The sequence below is a fragment of the Leptopilina boulardi genome, unplaced genomic scaffold, assembly GCF_019393585.1.
Source record: "Leptopilina boulardi isolate dan_hultmark-lab unplaced genomic scaffold, ZJU_Lbou_2.1 LbouV2_211, whole genome shotgun sequence".
In the NCBI taxonomy this organism is placed as follows: Eukaryota; Metazoa; Arthropoda; class Insecta; order Hymenoptera; family Figitidae; genus Leptopilina; species Leptopilina boulardi.
Window position 1 is genome coordinate 912,909 of NW_026137765.1, and position 23,541 is coordinate 936,449.

Genomic DNA, 23,541 nt, shown 5'->3' on the forward strand with positions numbered 1-23,541 from the left:
AATTAATTATTTTCAATAATTATTTTCAATAAATAATAAATATTTATTCAAAATACAAATTAGATTTTTATCTAATAGAATTTTTATTTAAAACAACTAAATAGTTAGAATTATATTATATTATTATATTTTATTAAATTTTGGTTCGAATGAAAAATTTCTCTGCACATGATTGTTAAAAAGTTAAATAGTGCTAAAAATACACAAGTCACTAAAATTATTATACATCTATCGACGCTAATGTCCATCTGTTTAAACTGTGAAACAGAAAATGAGCACGTTCTATAATCTATAATTATGTAAGCTCATTGTACTAATATTAGGAAAAAAGCGTAATGCCTAAAAAAAAAAACCAGGAACACAAATTTTCCTGTAATTTTTCCTAACAAATCGAAACTTTGTATAATTAATACTTAATATAGTAAAAGTGAATAAAAAAATTACCAATAAATATATTTACGAATAAAATTAATTTGTGTAACGTAAATTTTGTATACAAAATGTGAAAATGAACTTTTGGTTCTCATTAATTATGTAGAATGTTACGATCAAATATATATATATATATATATTTGCCCATTGCGATAATTTTAATATAACCCAAGGGAAATAAAATCAAAAATATATATTGAAAATTTCTGCCAATTTTTGAAATGTGAAAATTAATATAAATTAACAGTAATAGCAGAGAAGATAGAGAATTTTTGATAAATTAAATTTTTTCTGAAAAAAAATGATAAAAAAAGGACTTTGCCATAAAAAAAGTGAAATTGAAAGTGAAATGCGTATATAGGTATATATATATAGAAGATTATATATTTTAGTGTTAAAGCACGTACTCCAATATGCCGGCATTGCAGTTTAATAATTTTTGATAGCGTGCACAGGTGGAGTTAAGGATGAACTTAGAGCCTTTAAACGATAGATCCGCTTACTTAGATTATTTTATCTCGCCTCGTAAAATGTTCACCGCGTGATGATATTGTTATTCGCCCAAGAAGGTTGCACTTATTCTAATCCACCAAATATATTTCTTATAGAGCACTACTTTTAATTTTTCTCTAATAAATCTTGCAATTAAAAAAAAAGAAATGAAAAAATTTTTAAACATTTAATTTCATTTAAAAATTAATAAAAATTATTTGATAAAAAACAAACGTTACCATGAAAGAAATTTTTTATTCGAATCAAAAATTTATAAAAATATATTTGTCTCAGAACTAGAAATTATTTTGTACAATTTTTTTTTTACCGCAAAATTTGTATTTTTAAATCAAATATATTGAAACAAATATTTATGATAAATATAATTTTTTTTTCCCCCCCCTTTTTCAAAATTGATTAATTAATTATTTTTCGAGTGCTTGCTATTTCATTTTCTAATTTAATTATCCAGTTAATTAAAATTCATAAACCAATTATTTATATATTTAAAATTAATATTTAGAAAATGGGTAATTATTAAAATTTTCCCATCAAAATTACCATTATTTAATAATGACTAATTCGCTGTGAAATAATTACTAATTTGCTCTAGCCACAGGATTAAATTTAACTCTGTATAGTTTCTGCTAAATCAATTGTTATTAATCTCATTGGGAATAGAATATATATGATTATTAAATATTTATATATACAAAAATAGCTATACAAATAGTTATAAATGAAAAATGAATAATTTTTAAAGATTCAAAAAATTATTTTTTGATTATTTGCAAAGAAAAACACTAAATTATATATCAATGGAGAGACTTATATATCTAATGATATAAATTTAATGATAATAAGGGCAAAGAGCAAATAAATTCTATAGACACCTCTTTTGAACATTGAAAATAATTTTCAGTACAAATGAAAAAAATGAAAATGCGTGATTAAAATTCAAGTAGTCGTTAAAGTGTCAAGTAGATGCTTAAGAACAAGCGAAGATTTAGTGGCATGCAATGGAGCTTGGCTCAAGTGAATTTTCGATTCTCGTGATGTATCGAGCGCCAACGTTCGCGAATAATTCTTTTTGGCACGAATGGTCTCTTTAAAGAGCTTACGTTGGACGTATCCCCACTTAACGTTTCTCTCTCTCTATATATATGTGAGTATAGTTTGACAAAGATCAAGTACAAACATGAATTTCCTCTTTTCTCTAAATTATACCAAAACCGATATTGCAATAAAGTGTATACAATTCGATTATAACAATAATAATTACCTATCTAATTTTATATAAATTAGCGCCATATTAACAATATAATAATAATATTTTAATAATATAATAATATTTAATAATAATATACTTATTTTTATTATAAGAGCAATTTTGTTAATTATGAAATTCGGAAAAATGTGCTGAATAGAAATTATCTGCAATTCTGGCAAGAGGATTATATATATATATATATATATAACATTGTTTCTGAAGAGCTTTCTGTGTATCTAATAATTGATATCACGTGAAGAGACTGTCAATGAACGTCCTGACAAACGGTTCTGTTAAGCTCATCGATCAACTAATGCGTTTCACTTCAACCTGATAAATCCGACGAATTCCGGGCTTAGCTATCAATCACAGAATCGTGCCTCGAATATACTTGTTTGTCTGAGTTAATTACAGTCCCACACATATACAGGTAGTAGTAACATTTTCCTGTCATAAATTTAAGACAAAAACAAAAAAACGCCAAAAATTATACTCGAATAAATAATAAATCGAATAATAAAAATCATTCGTTAAAAATGTATATTGAAAAAAAATAATTTAATTTGGAATTTTTAAAAATGATTTTCAATTAATTTTTAGCAAAATAAACAGTTCATTGACCCTTTTTTGATTAACATTTTCAAAATTAACGCAATTTGTTTTTTTTCGCTATTAACGAAGTATCGAAGAAAACTGAATAAAAAAAAATTAACAATATTTACATGTTAATTAAAATGTAATTATGGAAATTAATTTCGTTCCATTTTCTCCATGTTATTATTCAAATTAAATGAATTTTTAAAGAGACGGGAATGAAATTTCGAAGAATTTAATCAACAATGTTGGTTAAAAATTAATTATTGTTTATTTGAAAAAAGTTGCACTGAAAAAAATAATTTTATTTAGTTTAAATAATCGCTTACTTCTGATATTAACAAATGAATATTTATTTAAGCTAAATAATTTTTATTTAAATCAAAAAAACTGTATTTGAATCAATCTGTATTTAAAATAAATAACATTTAAATACAAATAATAAAAATTTAATACAAATAATAATTATTTGATACAAATAAATATTTATTTGCTAATAGTCAAGTAACCGATTATTTGAATCAAATAATTTTTTTTTCAGTGTACTGAAATTTAAAAAATGTTAATAATTCTTATTATTAAAGTTCAATGTTGAATCATATTCATGTTAAATTCAGAACGTTCAAATTAACAGAAAATTTTAACTACTTTTTTAACTTCAAATTTTATTTTAAAAATACATTGCTTTCTGTATCTAAAACCAAATTAATAATTTATTAAATGTTTAATGTACTTTTTTTTTCATTGCTGTAGTATTTTTATTAAAAAAAACCAAAAAAAAATTGATTTCGTTAATCTGAAAGTTCAGAACTTTAGGAAACAATTATTGAAATTTAATAATGATTAAATATTAGTTGAAAAATAATGATAAATATAAAATAAGATCAAAATTTGAATGAGATAACATTAATTATAAATATTAATGCATAAAAGAAGATAATATTCACTAAACATTGAGATATTGCACAGCACTTTTTTAGTGAAATATTTAAAAAGAAAAACCGCACATGATAATTTTCTTTAAAATAAAAAAATAAAAAGCATGAGCATATATGAACTTGCCGGTAAAAGGTATCCTAATCTTAGATGATCGACGTTGATGCACGCTGCTTTGTCGATCGATCGGTACGGCAACTCAAGGGTGACGGATGATCGAGCCAGGTTGGTCGATGGATCGGTTTATTGGTCGGTGGTAGAGAAAGAGAGAGCAGGTAGGTGTCTGGATGGTAACCTGGAAAGTTTCGTGGTGTTGCAGGGCCGGGTGCTGACGCGACACTGATCCCGACGTGACCAAGATGTTGATCACGCGCAATGTGCACGCGCATCCGGCCCTCGCACAAAACTATATGACTATATATGATATATATATACATGTATATCAAAACCCAATCCCGGAAGCGGGATAAGGGTGCAAACGGTAACGAAAGAGAGATCAAGAGCTTTAGAGGAAGAAAGAAACATATATATAACGATGAACGTGGCGTGCCTCTTGAGATTAGGGAAGAATCGGAACGGACGTGGACCGAAAGGTCACGTGCTAACTTCGACATTTACGCGTGGCCAAACTTCCGGTCCATTGCAACAGGTCAGGAATGTTTTCTCCAAACATTCGAGAGTAATCTATATGATAGTTTGCAAACATTAAATTTGACACAATTAATGATAATTGAACTAATGTGATAAAAGGATTTTAGCGAATATAAATTCTATTATTTTTTAATTAAAAATCAAATATTGTTTATTGTTCCCGGTTTCTTAATTTTATTAACAAAAAATGTTAAAATTACCAATTATACGAAGATAAACTCTTTTTTTTGTAGCATATTGGTCACAACCGTTAAGGCGTATAAAAATACGAGTCACGTTGTCCTGCGTTCGAATCTTCCTAACGGTAGAAAATTTTTTTTAATTTATACTCTAAAAAAAAATCTTACACTGAGAAAAATATTTAATCATTTACTTATTATCAAATAAATATTTATTTGATGTGAAATAATTATTTGATCCAAATTTTTTGTTTTTCAGAGTAATAAAGTAAGATAATTTATTTTTTTTTACACTCAACAATTAGAAAAATACGTCGAAGATAGAAATGTTCTAAAAACGAGTGATCGCGGTTTATGAGAAATATATCGGCAACAGGTGAGAATCGACGCGAAAAGGCTCCCCCTAACTTTCTTCAGAAAGCGTCTCGACGTCTGCCACGAACGTGTGAAGCTTTCTTCATGCTTCGCAAAGCTTGAAGTTTCCAAACGTGAGCAACATGAAATTCCTCCCCTGTTGGTAAACTATCCGAGAATTCAATATTATGACCTGATCAAACATGAAAATTCTATTGGACATAAATTTTCCCCTATGAATTTATTTTCTCTCTATGAAATTGTAAATTCATTCTATCAAAATAATTATTTATCATTATAAATAATATGATCTTTTAAAAAAGGAAGAAAAAGTTTTGAAAGTATTGACCAATTCTAAATTAATAATATTTCATGGGGGAATTTGTAACATATCAGTACAAATAATGATCTCTGAGCTTAAATGTCAATAACAACAAATAATCAGAAATCGAGAGAATCTGCTTTTGATGTTATATGTACATAGCTGGGATTTGGAGTCGTATGCATATGTTTCTAAGTGTATGTGAGGAGGTGCGAGAGTGTGGTGCTTGACATAAAGAGCCTCTCGCAATATCGGCGTTCGGTCTGGCAGGACCTAGAGGACACAGAGGAGAGTGTAATGTAAACTAATTAGCAGTGAGTCTGCGGCAATTAAGGCCGTCGGAGTGTCTCGCTTTGACACTCTTGCCTTTAACTCATCCTCCGTAGTTAACAGCACAATATTGCATGAAAACTGCGGCATTTCAATCATAATTGCATTTATTACATATATATTATATTCCTCACTTGATATTCTGTCAAAATTTCATTTTTTTTCAAACTATTTTTCTTTTTTTGGAAAACATTATTTACATATATAACAAATTACTTTAATGATTTGATGCGAAAAAGAATTATTTAAAAGTCGTTTTCTGTAAATCATTAACAACGTTTCAAACTTCATTTACGTGAGATTGCCAGGAGATTTCCTTCGAGACGTATAAGTCCACTTTCCTAGGATGCTAATTCCTCATCTAAGGTTGTTCCCTAAACCGCTTAAACTCAATGTTAATAAAAAGTTCATTAAGCGCTACCGACAACCTAGTGAAACACGATATACAACCATCAAGAAGGAAATTGCAAACCATTTTCAAATTATTAAAATATTATTTCCTTATTATTATTTATTCGCTATTTCGCAAATTTACTACTTGTATTGAAAAAGGTTACAATTATTCTGTAATTTTTTATAAAATATTTCCCTAAACCATTATTAATAATTATTATCTACACGAAAAATATATAAAGTAACTTTTTATATAGGTATGAATGTGTGTGTAAGGTTGGAACTTTGTAAATCAATTCCACTTCTGGGCCAATAGGCCGAAGTTAAATAAATATTATTACATTATATAAAGTAACTTTTACTATAATTATACAAAGTAAAACTAAAATTTCTGTACATCTTTGTCAATTTTGCTTTGAAAATAGAAAAAAAAATTACTCCTGAAATTTTTTTCTTTTTTACTATTTCCTGAGCCAAAATTGACAGAAATGTGCAAAAATTCTAAACAGGATTTACTTTTGAAGTATAGTAAAAATTACTTTATTTTTGTTTTACATTTTTTTTTCTGTGATAATAATTATATATAAAGTTCTCGAAAATCGTACATTTTCAAAGAAAATGAAATATCATACACCTGACTCTAAACCAATATAGATATCCGCAATCTGCAAAATTGATATATCAAAGAACGAAAACGATGTCTTTTTTTCACAAAAGGATGTGAAACAAATAAAGTGGTTTATTCTTAACCATTGACAGTTTGAAAAATAATTTAAACTTTCATATAACTTTTTTTGTTGCAGAGAAAAAAAAAAGTTCAATTGATATTCACTTGAGTAACAATTTTAGATATACTCTACAATAGAATGTATATATATGTACAAAGTTGTTGATTGACTTTCTAATAAAAAAAAATTCTTCTCTTTTAACAATTTATATAAGTGTTAATTTTTAAAAACAAATTATTTGCAGTTAACGTTACATTAGCAAAAAAAAAAAAAAATCTCAGCTTGCAATTCCCCATAAAATTGAAATATTAAAACAGAATATAAAAAATTACAGAATAGTATAGTAAATATAAAAAAAACAGTAAAGGAAGCAGGCGCAAAGCGCCTTTATCTAGGGTTTCGTATCTTTTAAAATTCAGATCAAAAATTAGTTTGATTATAATAAAAAATAGTTTTCTATGGTAACGTTTACCATGGCAACGGTTGCTATTGAAACAGTTGTTGTAGAAATGGTAGCTATGGTAACGGTTGGTATGGTCCTATGGAAACGGTTGCCATGGTAACTGTTACCATAGCAACCGTTTCTACAACAACTGTTTCAGTCAGACGCCAAAGCGAAACTATAAGGGTTTCGGCCCTGAGCCACGAAACCCTAAAAAATTACACAAGAGTATAGTTAACCTTATTATTCTCTAAAGTAATTTTTACCATACTTGCGTGTAATTTTTTAAAAACTTTATTTATTTCTTCGAAAAATAATTCACGTCTATAATTGATAAGAACGATTACTATAAAATTCCTGTTTGTCAAATATAAATAGAGGAATTTCACCAAAAAATTGAATATAAACAATTAGCCAAATATGAACAATGTAAAACTTATTCTACAGGTGTCAAAACTAAAATTATATACTATGTATTTTATCTCTCTCTATATTATATACAAAGTGGAATCATAAACACAGTAAAGTTGAGTTTTGGCGTGCGCCAAAAGCATGTTACTTTCAAGGGTGTCGATACCGGTTGGAAGAAGAGAGGAAGTCAGAGTGAATAAGGAAGGGGCGAGGGAGGCGTCGTCGGATGCTGGCGTCATGGGGAGACGTCGTTTGAGAGAGATGGAGTAAACTGAAATAATCTGCAGAGCAAGAAAGAGAAGTATACATATATATACGCGGAAGTGCAGGGGGCAAAGAGAGAGAAAGAGGGAGAGAGAGGGGGGGAAACTACAGAAGTGGAGGAGTGTCACAATAGTCTGCAGATTGGAGAGGCAGACGTACAGTCTCGTATAGTCTGTCTGCGCTTATCTCTCATGGAAAAAAAAGCGCGGAATCGCGTGAACCCAACTAGAAAGTATCCATCTCATCTGCCATTCACTACTGCCGTCCGACCAAACACAGATATTACTACTTTTGTATACACAAACATATCTTACAGTTACATATACTTTTTTTTAGTGCTTGAGAAAAGAATTTTTTTTTATAAACTAGCACGTCATCGTAACTAATCAATAAATAATAATTATTATTATAACAATTACAATTGTAATTAACAAATTATTTTGTTGATAAAACTTTTAATAATTGTAAAAATCGATAATTCCAATGTAAATTCTAATGTCAATAAAAAAAAAGTATTTAAAATATAACTGATTTTCATTATTAATTTATTTATAACAAACAGTTAAAAATTATAATAAATGACAATATAATTTGTACCTAATTGTAAATGTATAATAATAATAATAAATATAATTGTATAATCTTGTATCATTAATTCTATGAAATAATAATTAATAATTTTTATCTCTAACTTATATTATTAAAAAAATCCTAATTAATCAAATAAAAATCTGATATTTTCAGAAACTGTACTATTTTTAGACGATAATTTTTTCTGACAAATCAAAATCACTTTTATGAAATATAAAATCGTTAATTTTTGTTTTCCTAAAAATAACATTGATTGATGTTTGAATGTAACTAATATAGTACATGTGAAATAAAAATATATATTCCCTGGAAGATTGCAAAAGATTTTATCGATATTAAAAGATTGCGTTTCAAGTGATTTTGACATTTTTCTATATATATAGAGAGAGAAAAAAAAAATAAGAAAATAGCAAGAAGTTCTTTTAGGAAAAAGAATTTCGGATCTATAAGGAAGTTAGAAAGGATTATATATATATATATATATGGAGTGAATAATCAGGAGATGTGACCTGATTCGACAGCATATCACTGATAAAGGTTCCCCTCGGAAATTGCGAAAACTTGGAACCACAAGTCTGGGCAGGAAGAAGTCCGTTCGTCTCCGGGTCGGCGTTTGGATGCCGTTGCTCAGGGGCGTAATATTGATCATGACGTGGGGTGGGGGTGTCTGCACCCTCCCCTGCACTCGAGACCCCAACCACCTACACCAACGACTCTCACCCCCCTTTAGGGGAACCAGCTGAAGCGTTGCAACGGACCCACTTGCTGCATATACCCAAGCCATACCGGGTGGCCATTAAATTACACAACCTTGCCTTCATCAATTTTCATTTTTTTTTTTTTTTATTCCACCATTTTAGAAAAATTGCAATTTAAAAATTCTTTTCTAGCACACACTCACATATTGTGTTTACATTTATGAAATATTACTCTCCAAACTTTTAAGAATATTTATCGTTGACAAATTGATTGTTTTTTGAAAAAGAGGGAATTTAAATTTTTTAAAAATGCACCCGGAAAAAAAGTATATTTTTCACGAAGATAAATAAATATTTGTTTAAAAATAAATTTTATTTGTACGGAAAAAAATATAAAGTAATTTTTAGTACTTACAAAGTAAAATCTATAAACTGTCCAAAACTTCTTTGCATCTCTGGCAGCTTTAGTTTTTGGAAATATAAAAAATTACTCCGGAAATAGTATCTTTTTTTTTTTACTATTTCCGAAGCAAAAGTTGCCAGAAATTTCGGACAGTTTAGGATTTACTTTGGAAGTAGTAAAAATTACTTTATTTTTGTTTTCCATTTTTATTTTTTATTTAAAAATCAAATATTGTTTAACACTGGTTTCTAATTTTTTTTAACAAAAAGTTTTTAATTCTACTTTTGTCAGAATTATAGGAATGTAAACTTTTTTTGTATACCCATTGGTCGGAATCGTTAAGGCGTATAAAACTACGAGTCACGTTGTCATGCGTTCGATTCTCCCTAGCGTTAAAAAAAAATTTTAATTTATATTCTATAATCGTTAGTTCTAAAAAACATCTTACGCAGAGAAAAAAAAATTATTTGATTCAAATAATCAGTTACTTGACTATTATCAAATAAACATTTACTTGTACCAAATAATTATTGAGTCAATTAAAACATTTATTTTAAATACAGAAATTATTGATTCCACTCGTCTATTTAATTCAAATAAAAATTATTTGGTCCAAATAAATATATTTATTTGATAATTATAAATAAAGCCAAGTAACTGATTATTCGAAAAAAATTAATTTTTTTTTTTAGTGCAATAATAATTTTTTTCGTAGATTTCTACTTTATTTAAATTTAAAAGTGTTTCATTTAATAACGAAGCAATGAATATTTATATAGTTTGCTTTTTGTGTTGGTTATTTTGGAAAACAGTGGAAGAATTAATGGTAATAAAAAGTATTATTTCAAGATAGGAGAATAATATTCGTATCATGAAGAATATGAAAGGAATGCGAGAAATGTATATGAAATACAAATTCCTGTGACCCATATTCATATTCTAGTGGTAGTAAACTTTTACTTCTGTCTCTTTACTAGATGAGGGTTTATCAATAATAACTATTATATCAATAATATAAAAAGAAATTGACAGTAAAAAATAAGATCTATTGAAAAATCAGTTACAAAACACAGATAGGATATATCTTTTTAGTGTTACAGATTTTTGTCGCGGAAAAAAAAAGATTAACCTGGAACAGCGAAAGTTTTTACTAAACTAGCTAAAGTTTTAATTATTTCAGTTAAAACTTTTTAGTAAACATTTTCACTGTGAAGTTTTTACTATTCGTTCTTAAACAGATTTTTCTCTCAATTTGAATTTTTTTCTACTCTAAAAAGACGTCTATTTTGATAATATAGTTAGAAAAGGCGAGAAATTGGATTGAAAATGGTAAAAAAAAAAAAAAAATGTCAGTGAAAGTTTTCATACCCTAATTAGATGTAAATTTAACTTTCCCACCATTTATTCGCATTGCCTAGTTTCCTGTTTTGGTATTCGATTACAGGCACAAAGGTACACCTACACTGGGAACATTAAGGTGCATTCGACTGTCCGGATTAGTCTGAGAGGCAAATGGGGACCAAAACAAGGTGGTGAAATGCTATTTGTAAACTTCGTTAACGTCGGTTTTCCTACCAACAATGTGACTTTGTAACACTGAACTGATGGCACTGACTTTACTGACAATTTCCTTGTTAAAGGAATCCTAATAGAATTTCTTATTTAACAATTATTATATTATTATTAAGAAATTAATCTCATCAATATATATATATAATAGGATACGGTGATTCGATTTTTGCAATAACTTTGATTTTATAAAAAATGTTTATTATTCGGAGATGTTGTGCAGAATGCTATTGTTTTTTTTTCAAACATTCATGCATATAACGGCCTGTATGAAATGGAAAAGGGTAAATGATTGTATGTAAAAATACTCTTTTGGATGAGGTGTACGGGGAGTAGAAAAGCCGTCTGGCTTAAAGAGTCGAGCTTTGGATGAATTCTAGAAATATTTTTTTTTTTATAATGCTTCCTTGAAACAGGAATTTCATCTCAAATAAAATTTTTTCTATCAACTTTTTTTCTATAATAATAAATTTTATTAAAAAGGAATAATATTTTGTTAAAATTAAAATAACAAAATAAGCATTATTTACAATGAACATATGTTATCTAATATTTTAAAAAAAGTAATATTATATATTCAGAAAACGTTACGTTATCAATTATTATTTAAATATTTTTTTTTCACAATTGTGAATTAAATTTGTTGATCAATTACTCCACAAGGATTAGTGTGCAAGCTATTTCAAATTGGTGAGCGAATTTAATATTCACCTCACGCTAAAACTGAGTGAAACACACGGTTCACGGATGATTATTACCATTTTAGAGATTTGTATATGATTACGGTTTTTTCAATATCGAAAAATTGTTGATAGATTTATATAAATACATCACGTATAAAACCATTTTGCTCTATTTTTTAAACGACTCGGCAATGAATTAAAAAAAAAACAACAAAAAAAAACGCTTGAATATCCGAAATAAAAAAAATCAAACTCAAATGTTGATCAATTAAAGTTGTTATAAAATGAATATTAAAATGAGAATAAAACTAAAAATAAATAATAATAATAATAATAATAACAATAATAATATATAATAACAAAAGGATTCTAATTTTTTTAAAGTCATTTAAAAAAAAAATAAAGAAACATTTACAAAAATATTTTACTTATAACAATTTATTCATTAATAAAAAACAAACTTTATCTTTTATTTCAATATTTATTTATCAATTATTTAGTACATTTTTTTAGACTACTGTTTCCATTTAATATCGTTACAACATTGATAAATAAATATAATCCATATAGCAAAAAACAAACACACTTTTTTTTATTTTTAAATGTAAAACTCACGAATATAAAAAAAAATCCGAATTTCACTTACATGAAAATTCACGAGCATTTTTCCAGTTTTTTAACTTTTATAAAATTTGACTCAAGTATAATTTGCAATATTATTATTATTATTAATATTTCGTTATTATTTTATTGAATTATTTTATTATTATTCAATTACTATTATTGTTATTATTATTGAATACAATTTTTTAACAAATGAGAAGACACATTTTGATAATTTATGCATCACGCGTTTTGCATTGTTTCAAAGCATTTCTCCCATCTCATACTCACATTTTTATCGTTATATGCCAAAAGAATAAAAAAGTTGCAGAGAGAATTCTCATGAAACGTTGAATGAAAGATTTTTTTTTATACTGCAAACATCGAGCTTTTGAAATACGCGTATCCTATTATATTATGAGAGATATATGTATATATGAAGTTAAAACATAAAAAAAAACTTTCATACATACAATTCTGTAATTCACATAAAAAAAAAATCATTACAATGAACCTTTATATCACCATTCTGTAAAATTGGATTGTCATGTAGAAAAGTTAAAAAAAAAAACAAAAAACAAAACATAACAAACCGCAACAGTGATATTTTCATTTTTAAGTAACTTATATGAAAAAAAATTTTTCATTTCAAAGAAATTTATTCATTTTCATTATATAAAAAAAAATTCCCCTGTCTTTATATTCATCACCAAAAAGTTCCACTATAATTTTTTTTTTTTTTATGTATTTTTTTAAAATTAATGTTAATGGAATAAAATAGTATGTTTTTCCTTCTATTTATTTTTACATATCAAATTGTCCTTGCAATCAAGCAAACGAGTTTTGCAGTCAAAAACTTTTCATCATGATATACAAAAAACATAACCCAGTTTTCAACATATCTATATATAGTATATATATGCGTATATATGAGAGCTTAAAAAAATATGAAATTAAGAAAAAATAAAAGTTTATGTAAAAAAAAAAAATTAATTCAAGAAAAAAGATTTTTAAGACCTTATGAGACGTGGTGGATAAAGTTTTGAGCGTTGTTTTACGAGTTTCACAGTACTGTTTTCTGAAGGTCGTTAGAGTAAATCCGGACATTCCGCACACGCACGAGGCATTTTTATACAGGATAATGTTCAGCCATTAATTAGATTGCTTGAAGCTCAACTCAAGTTCCCACTTAGCCAGGCTCAGGGTTTTTTTCCAAGCAAGTATAAAAAGATTTTAACTACCTAAATATATATAAATGGTATAAACTCATTTTCTTAGCAAGTATTTATTTTGTCTTATTCTTAATCTTATATAATTTTTTTTACCCCGCTAACTCCTCTTTTCTACTCTCTCAAATATATATATATATATATATATATATATATATATATATATATATATATATAATCATCTCACTTCTCTTTCAAGTTCCTTTGATATTTTAATGAAAATTCAAATTAAATGTATAATTGAAATTTTTTTTTTTAAATTATTATTATAGTATGAAAATGTTTTTCAAGATTTTCTATATCGAAACCATAAAGAAATTTATATTTATATAAAATTGCAATCTATTAATAAATATTAATTTTTCATTTTTATATTTTTTTTTTTTTATCATGGAAATTGATGAACGAGTGAGAATATCAATCTATTTATTTCTTGCTTCTGTATTTCCGCTTCTGGGAACATTTTCCCATCGCCTTGCCCCTAAGCCTCTTTTCCATCACCGTTAAAGTGAAATATTCCAGGAGAAAAGTTCAGCAGAGGTGGGAAAACGGGAAAGTAACGTTGAAGCGTGACGAGTGTCGCTGGTACCCAGTGATCAGTTAGCATGTTAATCACGCTCGAAATAACATTGGAGTAAACTGTAAGAGCCAGGAAAGCGTGAGCGGTTCGAAAGAGCGGGTTCACCAGCGATGATAAAAGTAGTAGAAGAAAAAAAAATCACACGCAGTAGCCCATTTAAATTGTAACTTTTCTATTCTATATTATTATTATTATTTCTATTATTATTATCGCCTCTAGTTTTTTTTATATATTTATATATATATACGAAACAGTTCAGCAATAAAGATTCATTCAACAATTTAAAATTCAGAACTGTACAAAAGTCTTGTAATGAATGAAAAAAAAGAGGATAATTTAGTCATTTAAATTGAACAAGTCTCAAAACTTAGAGAGTCCTGCAACTGATGGAGAAAGGGAGAAATGGTAAGTGTAATTGAAAAGGAAGAGCAACTCGAAACCTTCCAACTTGTCGCAACATGGTCGTAATCTTTCGATTAAGTCTCGACGAAACGTACAATAGCGTCATATATCTCCCGTCACTTTCAGAGAACGCTATTCTGAACCTATAGGGTAAAATTTACTCCATTTATATATATATATATATCCTATACTTTGACATAATCTCAACTTTTAGTCTTCAAATAACATTTTTCGTTTCAATGATAGTACTTTTCTCTCATTTATCAGAAAGCTAATTTCTTCAAAAATATTTTTCTAATAACTCGCATTACAATTTGAACAGTAAAATTTATTACATTATAAATAATTAGAAAATATTTTAGACAGTCGAGAAAAAATGTTTCTAAAAAAAAGTTGACTAGAAACTTTTTCGATAAAAATCTATTTTGCTTTAAAGCTTTTTTACGCCTCAATATAGTGCATTGAGAAATTTTGTTTCAAAAAATAAAAAAAAAAAAGTATGAAGTCTATACACGAGATGTGGTACATATTTTCTAGCCGACCACGTGTGTTGTTTTCTGGTAAGGTGTGAGAAAAAAAGAAGAAAAAACTACCCTCACATATATACACTCTAAGCATGATGGAAGTAGCAACAGCACTCACCTATTATTAACCTACTTAGATGAATTCTTTCTCACTCAACGATCGGTGAGGAAGGTTACCAACCTAATTTACTTTATATTACACAAAATCCACTATATGACAAATAAAATGAAAAAAAAAATTGGAATTTCCGTTATTCATTTTATCTCCAATTTAAAAAGAAATTATTCAAATTAAATAGAAAATTAATGAAAATGTTCACATACAAAAAGTAAAAAAAAAATATTTCAAATTCGAAAAAGAGTAGGTAACAAAAATCTATTAATGTGAAATAACAAGATTGTGATTGTCAGAGTTTGCACAGCAGGTATCATCGCCCAACTAACATGAAACACTATAAATTTCACTCGTTCTTATACGTCCGACCATACACATCTTCCTCCCCTGTGGAGTTACAGTTTTCTCCTAAGTGGATTAAGAGGTTTGTGGTCAGACAATGACTTACTTGGATTCTATATCCTTTCTTACAGTTCTTTTTTTTTCAAAAATTAAAATTTTTCTATTAACAAATTTGTAATGGATTGTAACTATTTTAAATTGTTTAAATCAAACAGAATTGAAATTAACCATTAATATTTCTATTAACAATAAATTGACTATATTTTTTTCTGAAATACAGGGAAAAAAAAAATGTAAAACTGCGAATTCTAAAACTGCGCATAGTGAATCGTTTATATATGGTTTATTCAACAAAGTAACATGAATCTTCAACAATCGATTATCGAAGACGAATACGAAAGCTGAATAATCTACAAGCCCCTTCCTTCCTTTCCACCTACAATACCGCCCAACAAACATATTCAAAGTGACAGAATAGAACATCGTGGTTTATCCGCAAACAATGACATGGGACCGCGAGAATCATGTCCCAGAGTGGAGTGCTGTCAGAAGTTATATCTCCCTCACTCTATTCAATTACACTAGAGACCTGCTGAACTGCACCAAGCTACTGCAAAGTCTGCTTTTCCTAACCATATACAATGTGTGTGCATATGCCCAAGGCAACGATGATGTCCACCTTCATTCTCATTCAAAATCAAAGAAAAAAAAAAAAAAAAAAAAAATACTCATAATATATAATATATATACCTATCTTTTAAAACAAAAGCAAATTTATTCAAAGACCACTTCATGAAAAGACTACTTTTTTCTAAAGATAATTATATATTCAAACACAATTCGCCGGCATACAGAGAAAAGTCAACGAACCCGTTAAATTCCTTCGTTCCAACGTAATAAACTTTTTTCTTTTTTTTTTTTATCTCAAATATTCTACATTCAATTTTTTCTGAAAATATGCAAACAATGTCCACAAACTCGAGATTTAATAAAGTCTCATAATATATTGTATAAAAAAATTCATTATCTATAGATAATTATACAATGTTTGTAATTTAGAAATGAATTACGTGCGTTTACCGTTGTACATAATTTCAAAGAACAAGGTAAATATTTTTTCTATGAAAAATATTCTAAAAACTTTACCGGTTGCATAAAACTACCATCGCAATTATTTATAACTAATATCGATAGTAACTAAAACACCAACAACTATAACAGAATTATATAGCAGAACTAATAACTATTAGCAAAACTAACAGAATTATAGCAGAACTAATAGGTAACTACATATCAGCAGAACTAACAGATTCTAAATATTAATTACAACTGTACTCCAGATCGGAAACTATCTATTATTATTATTATTACTAGTAGTTTATCTGAAAATATTTCCTTGTATTTAAATTAACAAGTAAAAACAGAAAAAAATTTCCAAACGCCGGGAATCGAACGCATGACTATAATGCTAACAACTCGAGCACCTTACCACGAACCCACATCACGATAAAGTTTCCATAATAATAAATCCATTTTCAACTATCTTAATTACATTTTTTACTTGGTTACAAGAATCAAATGCCCCTATTTAATTCCTTTTTTTAACAATTAAAGATAATTGCAATTTTTTTCTCAAAATTTATAAAGTAAAATTTATAGTTTAAAAACAATGTTACTTTATAAAACTATTGAAAAACTGACCTTTTATTATTACCGAACCATTCAATATAAACTCTATACCTATATATATGCAGTTGCCCTTTTCTTTTTTTTGCAAACTAAAAAAAATCATACATTCATTGGTATATATTCCACGCAGAATATACTACTTCGTGAAAATTAAATTCTATCGGAAAAGTTTCACGGACAGTGGAGTTTTTTCTACATTCGTCGATCATACACAATACTTAGGGAAATGTGTGCTATATATGATCCTTTAATATCTGCAAACAAATACACCAACATTTGTTTTCGAAGCACGGATTGAGTGGAAATATTCACTGAATTGAGAAAAGAATATTTGACTTTACATTTAAAAAAAAAAACAAAAAAAAAAAAAAAAAAAAACTATGTTTTAGTATTCTTTATCCATCGCAGAAAATAATTTCTCTAATACGTTTACCCATAAAAGTTAAAAATTATTTTTAAAAATATATTCTAGACAATTTAAAACTTGTAATAACTTTAATTTAATTAAATGTTTATGATTTCTTTTTTCCTTTAATCAAAACTTTTTTAAGAATAAATAATAATTTAAAAAGCAGTTCAAAGATTTTAAGTCTCTGAACGTTCTTTTTGAAACATTTATAATAATAAATTATTATCTTTGTCGATTCTTTTCACGATATTTGAAAAAAATGCAATGCGATCTAAAAGCATTTCTCACTAATTAAATTATATTTCCCTTTTAGGCTGAAATCAACCGGCGGACAGAGATGAAAAATGAGATGACAAAATTGGGAAAATGTTAGCAGGTATTTTCGGAAACGAGGGACAATTCGTCATATTCGATCGGGCGTTCGGAAGAGAGAGAGAGAGAGAGAGAGAGAGAGAGAGAGAGTCGAAAAGCCCAGAAGCTGCCAACATTGTAGAGACATGACGCGTGGTATCACGTGGGGTATTGATCGCTCAGCATCCGCTAGAGCCATTCTGGCTGCCAACCTTCCCTCTACCTACCCCAAGCCAAAGCCGAGGCACTACGGCCCCTTTTACCGCCCTATTCCACCCTTCTTCGTTGCCGCCACTTTCCGCGACTCTTGCAACAAAACCACTCCCGAGTTTCCTCTCTCACGGACCCCCTCCAGACATCCATGCACCCTGTCAGACATCCATCACCATGTATCTAGCGGAGTTAATTATTAAATGCATCCTACCCGCCGCGTAAATGGTACGAAAAAAAAGAAAAGATAGAAAGAGAGAAGAGGCAAGAAAAACTCTCGGCGAACGACTAATATTACAAGTTTTTGGTTTCGAAAGTCACGTGAATATTGCTCGAAGCCTATTTAACTATTTGGTACTATTTGGTTACTATTTGGTTACTATTTGGTTACTATTTGGTTACAATTTGGTTACTATTTAGTTACTATTTGGTTACTATTTATTCACCATTTGATTACACAGGCACACAAAAAATAAAAAGTTGTTTGGCCGAGACACTACACTAGTCTATTTTCATGTATTTTTTCACGCTGAATCCGAATCCGAAGTCAGAATTATCAGATTGGCTCTTATTTTTGAGATAAACTCAAAAAACTGCTCAGAAAGAAAAATAAAATCAAAAAGTTAAAAAATTTTTGAATGTCACTGCGATAGTGTAATTCCATGTATTTTTTGTCGCTGAATCCGAATCCAAAGTCAGAATTGTTAGATTCGCTCAAATTTTTGAGATAATTGCAAAAAAACACAAATAACGAAAAACTCAAAATACTCAAAATCAGTTTTTTGGAATTATCTTCAAAATTTGAGCCAATCTGTCAATTCTGACTTCGAATTCGGATTCAGCGTGAAAAAATACATGAAAATGCACTATCGTAGTGTTTCGGCATAAAAATTTACCTGTGCCCCTAATTCAGAATTTTTATCAGTTTTTGGCGATTTTAGCTCAAAGAAATTTGTTTTTGCCAGAACATTACGATAGTGCATTTTCATGTATTTTTTCACGCTGAATCCGAATTCGAAGTCAGAATTGACAGATTGGCTCAAATTTTGAAGATGATTCCAAAAAACTGATTTTGAGTATTTTGAGTTTTTCGTTACTTGTGTTTTTTTGCAATTATCTCAAAAATTTGAGCGAATCTAACAATTCTGACTTTGGATTCGGATTCAGCGACAAAAAATACATGGAATTACACTATCGCAGTGATATTCAAACATTTTTTAACTTTTTGATTTTATTTTTCTTTCTGAGCAGTTTTTTGAGTTTATCTCAAAAATAAGAGCCAATCTGAAAATTCTGACTTCGGATTCGGATTCAGCGTGAAAAAATACATGAAAATAGACTAGTGTAGTGACTCCGCCAAACAACTTTTTATTTTTTGTGTGCCTGTGTTATTATTCGGTTACTGTTTGGTAAAAATACTAAAAATATTGTTACAATGACAATCGGATCGTTAATCTAGAACTAAAATTCCGGTTTGTTGTTGAAACAAACTTTTTGTTTGTCTAACAATTCAAAATTGTGATAACAGTTTGAGAAAACAAAAAAAATTTTACAACAAACCAGATTTATTAGTTCTGTACTAAACAATCCGATTATCAGATTTAATAAATACGTTTCTCTTCATGTAAATCATTTTAACTTCATGTGAAGTACAAAACATTTTTCATTCATTGAAATATCAATTTTCATGTAATTTTGATTTGAATATTAACTTCATTAATATAAATCCGAAAACTATACTATATCGAATTCAATGAAATATAATACGATAATATTAAGCACAAAATCAGATGTAATAATTACGCGCAGATTATAATATAGTTAAAATAATGAAAGCATATATGCTTTTTTGAAAATATTTCAATTTTAAAGAAAAAATTTACGAATTTATAGATTCAAAATAATAACAAAATTAATTTATTCCAATTGCTTTCAAATGAAGAAAATTGTGATATGTTTCAAAAAGAAAAAAGACTCACCGGTCGTTGAATCCCACGTTGGACCATTGCCCCTTCCTCCTACCTTGTGGACCACTCCCGAAGATCTTTCTGCATATCCATCCTATTGTCCTTTGGAAGTAAAATGGACTGAAGTTCACCTTGTACTGAAAAAACCAAAATGTAAAAATTAATAATTTTAAAATTAGAGCACTCATCAAAAAAAAAAAAAGTATATAGGTCAATTTGAATCACCGACGAAGAATTAACAATGTTTGGTGGGCAGTTGTTTTTATAACAATTGTTACAAATATAACATACATCTCATGCTTTGGAAAAAAATGGATTGTATCAAACAACACAGGAAAAAACAACTGAAACGTTATATTTAAAAGTACACTTCTGAATTGTTATGCATATGGGTCATTTAATTTGAAACCGTTTCAACAGAGTAAAAGAATTTAATACAAAAAGATTTTTCAAATGGTGTTTTTTTTATTTGAAAACAAAGTTAAATTACAAACCCTATAGTAAAGGAAAAATATAAAAAATTTCACAAATATTATACACATAGGTAATATTTTTTAATTTACTTAAATTTAATTTTTACAACAAATTTCATTTTTTTCTACTTTTAAATTACATCAAAGCTGATTTTTTCCATTTTGTAAATGGAAGCTTAAATTTGGATTTTATTTTTAAAATAAAAGTTTTTTACACTCAACTATTTCACTTAATTATTCTCTAAAACTGGCTTTAAAAAAATATTACTAATTTCTTGTGAAAAATTTTAACAAAAAAAAAACTATTTCTAATAACAATTTTTTTTTTTTTTTTAATAACCCAGTTTTATATTTATTTGAAAAAATTTACCTAACGTTTAGAGATTTATTTCAACTATAGTTTTAACAGGATTAGTTTACTACCCATGACTCTCGATGGTTGGTTACATATTACATTTTACTAGCCTTGGATCTAACCCGGGACTTTTATGGTTACTCATTTCACGCAGTTTAATTTGCCAAGAGTCAGAGATGAGTAAAAAGAAAAAAAAAACATGACCCAACTTCTTTATAAGTTCAAAGGAAAAAAAGTGAACGGTGCACCACTATTAATTAAAATAAATAAACTTCAAAAATATAAAATTTAAAAGAGTTTGATGTTATTTTATTTTCTTTTTACATAAAAATATGTGTCAACTACAATTTTCGTGTGAATTTAAATTTCTTTTCAAATCAATTCATTTCCTTAAGAAAATTCAATGCCTAACTAGTTATATAGAGATTGACGAAACTTGGGGAAAATGAAGAAACTCAAATTCAATTATGGACCTTTGATTCCGCGAGTAATCAAAGCCTCGAGGTATATATGCCCGTTGATTATGAATTTTCGGGCGCACATATATGCGTATTGGAGTTGTAAATTGAGATCAAATTTCGAGCAAAACTCTATTTGCAAATTATAATTACTATTTTTCAGATTCTTTTTTTTTTTGACAAAAAAATTTTTTATGTAACCCGTGAATTTTGATTTGCATGGAAAGCTTAATTTAAATTTCTCTCTTTTTTTCACCAAGAGGACGAGACTTCTGAGGGATCAGAAAACAAAGAGGGCGTTTTGCGATCGAACTGTCGAGAACCGTGAGATAAATGAGATATCGATATGTCGGATTCTCTTCCCCTTTGAATATATATATATATATATATATATATATATATATATATATATATATATATATATATAACCTACGAGATCGATTAGACTGCGCTCGTAAAATTCCAGAAATCGAGCTAAAATATGAGTGGAATGTTTAACACACAGGGATATTTTAAATTTAACTTTCGAACAATCCAACTTTATCGACTTGCTATAAAAACGAAAAATTCATCTGCATAATTTTCTACATATTGCCCAAATAAATTAACATTAAAAAAAAATTTATTTTTTTTTACTGTTTTACTGTTTTTAAATTATTGTTATTATCAAATTAAAAATGAACAATAATAATGTCAGTGGATTTTTAATAACAGGATTTGTTTATTTAGTCTAAATTTGAAAATTCTGATTTAGTCGAAAAGTAAACTACTTGCCATCGTGTGCAAACACGAAGTCAATTTAACAACCATCTTGAACCGGAAAGAGGAAGAAGAAATGAAACAAGGGAAGAGGCATGATGGTGTTGAAGGTACTCGGTCAACAATACATTTTCAACGTCTCTTGTGTAAAAGGGAAATAAACTGCTTCCTTCAACACAAGATGTTGCATCCTTAAGTCTGTTTCGTCCCTTTTATATTATCACTTTCCCTAACTCGACATCCTTTACTTCTTATCTTTACTCGCCTTCATCGACAATTTTCATAGCAAAAATATTATATTATTTTCATAAAATCTTACTTCTATGACTTCAATAAAAATAATTTAAAAAAAAAATTAATTAAATACCAAAGTTTTTTTAAATAAAAAGCTAGTTTTTTTTTGTTATAAGAAAATTCTTGATACCAATTGTGATAGTTTAATTTTTCAAAAAAATTAAAAAATTTTTTTTAACAAACTAAATGGTATTCTTTTTTTTTTTATTTACGACAAAAAAATTATGAGAAAATTGTTTATACCAATTGTGATGGCGCTGCTGGTCTTGAACATATAGCCTTAAAGGACATAAATTCTCTAAAAATCATATTTTTTACTACCTTCAAGGACCATAAAATTTAATCTGGATCATTGAGATACATTTGAAATAGGAATTTATTACTACATATAAACCTTGAGAACGAGCGGAAAATTAATGGCACAAATTTATTTCTATACTTCTGTATAAAAGCACATATATATTGATATATCTCTAACATTTTATTATTTGATCAAATGTTGTACTACAAAGAAAGGATAAATTGCATTCTCTAAATGGTTTATTTAACATATTTGAACCTTTATCCGCCTATCTACTAGATCAACTATTTCCGGAATGATAATAAAAGAAAAATCACAAAGGATCAAAGAAAAATTTAATAAATTTCTAAATATTTAATTAATAAATTTTTTCAACTAAAAATGGGAATTAATATATATATGAATTTATATTTCAATGAAATAAAATATATCTTTATTTGAGATAATAGCGCGTATATATAGCGAGTTCATTGAAACGTATGTTAACCTTTAATTTCAATCACAAATCAACTATAGAGTTCAAATTCCTTTATCCTACTTTTCTCTTTTACTTTGTCCCATTTTTATTCGGCAGCTTTTAAAAAAAAAAATTTAATTGGAAAATCTAATTCCCTTTGGAACAATAGAAGAAGACTGGTGACGGTTTAACAAGCAAGAATGGATCCCGCGAGATATCAAAAATAATGAAGAGCTAGAGGCCAACACACTGAACGAGAGAAACGTTAGAATGAATATAAG

At 27.8% G+C, this 23,541-nt stretch overlaps 1 protein-coding gene across 1 annotated transcript in view; it reads right to left on the reverse strand.

The window, feature by feature from the left end:
• The window catches only part of LOC127278816 (poly(rC)-binding protein 3), a 123,259-nt gene that overhangs the window by 98,538 nt on the left and 1,180 nt on the right, over positions 1-23,541 (reverse strand). Inside the window, exon 2 of the mRNA XM_051300724.1 lies at positions 20,176-20,300. The gene's annotated coding sequence lies outside the window, so the exon portion shown is untranslated. The remainder of the gene's footprint in view (positions 1-20,175; positions 20,301-23,541) is intronic.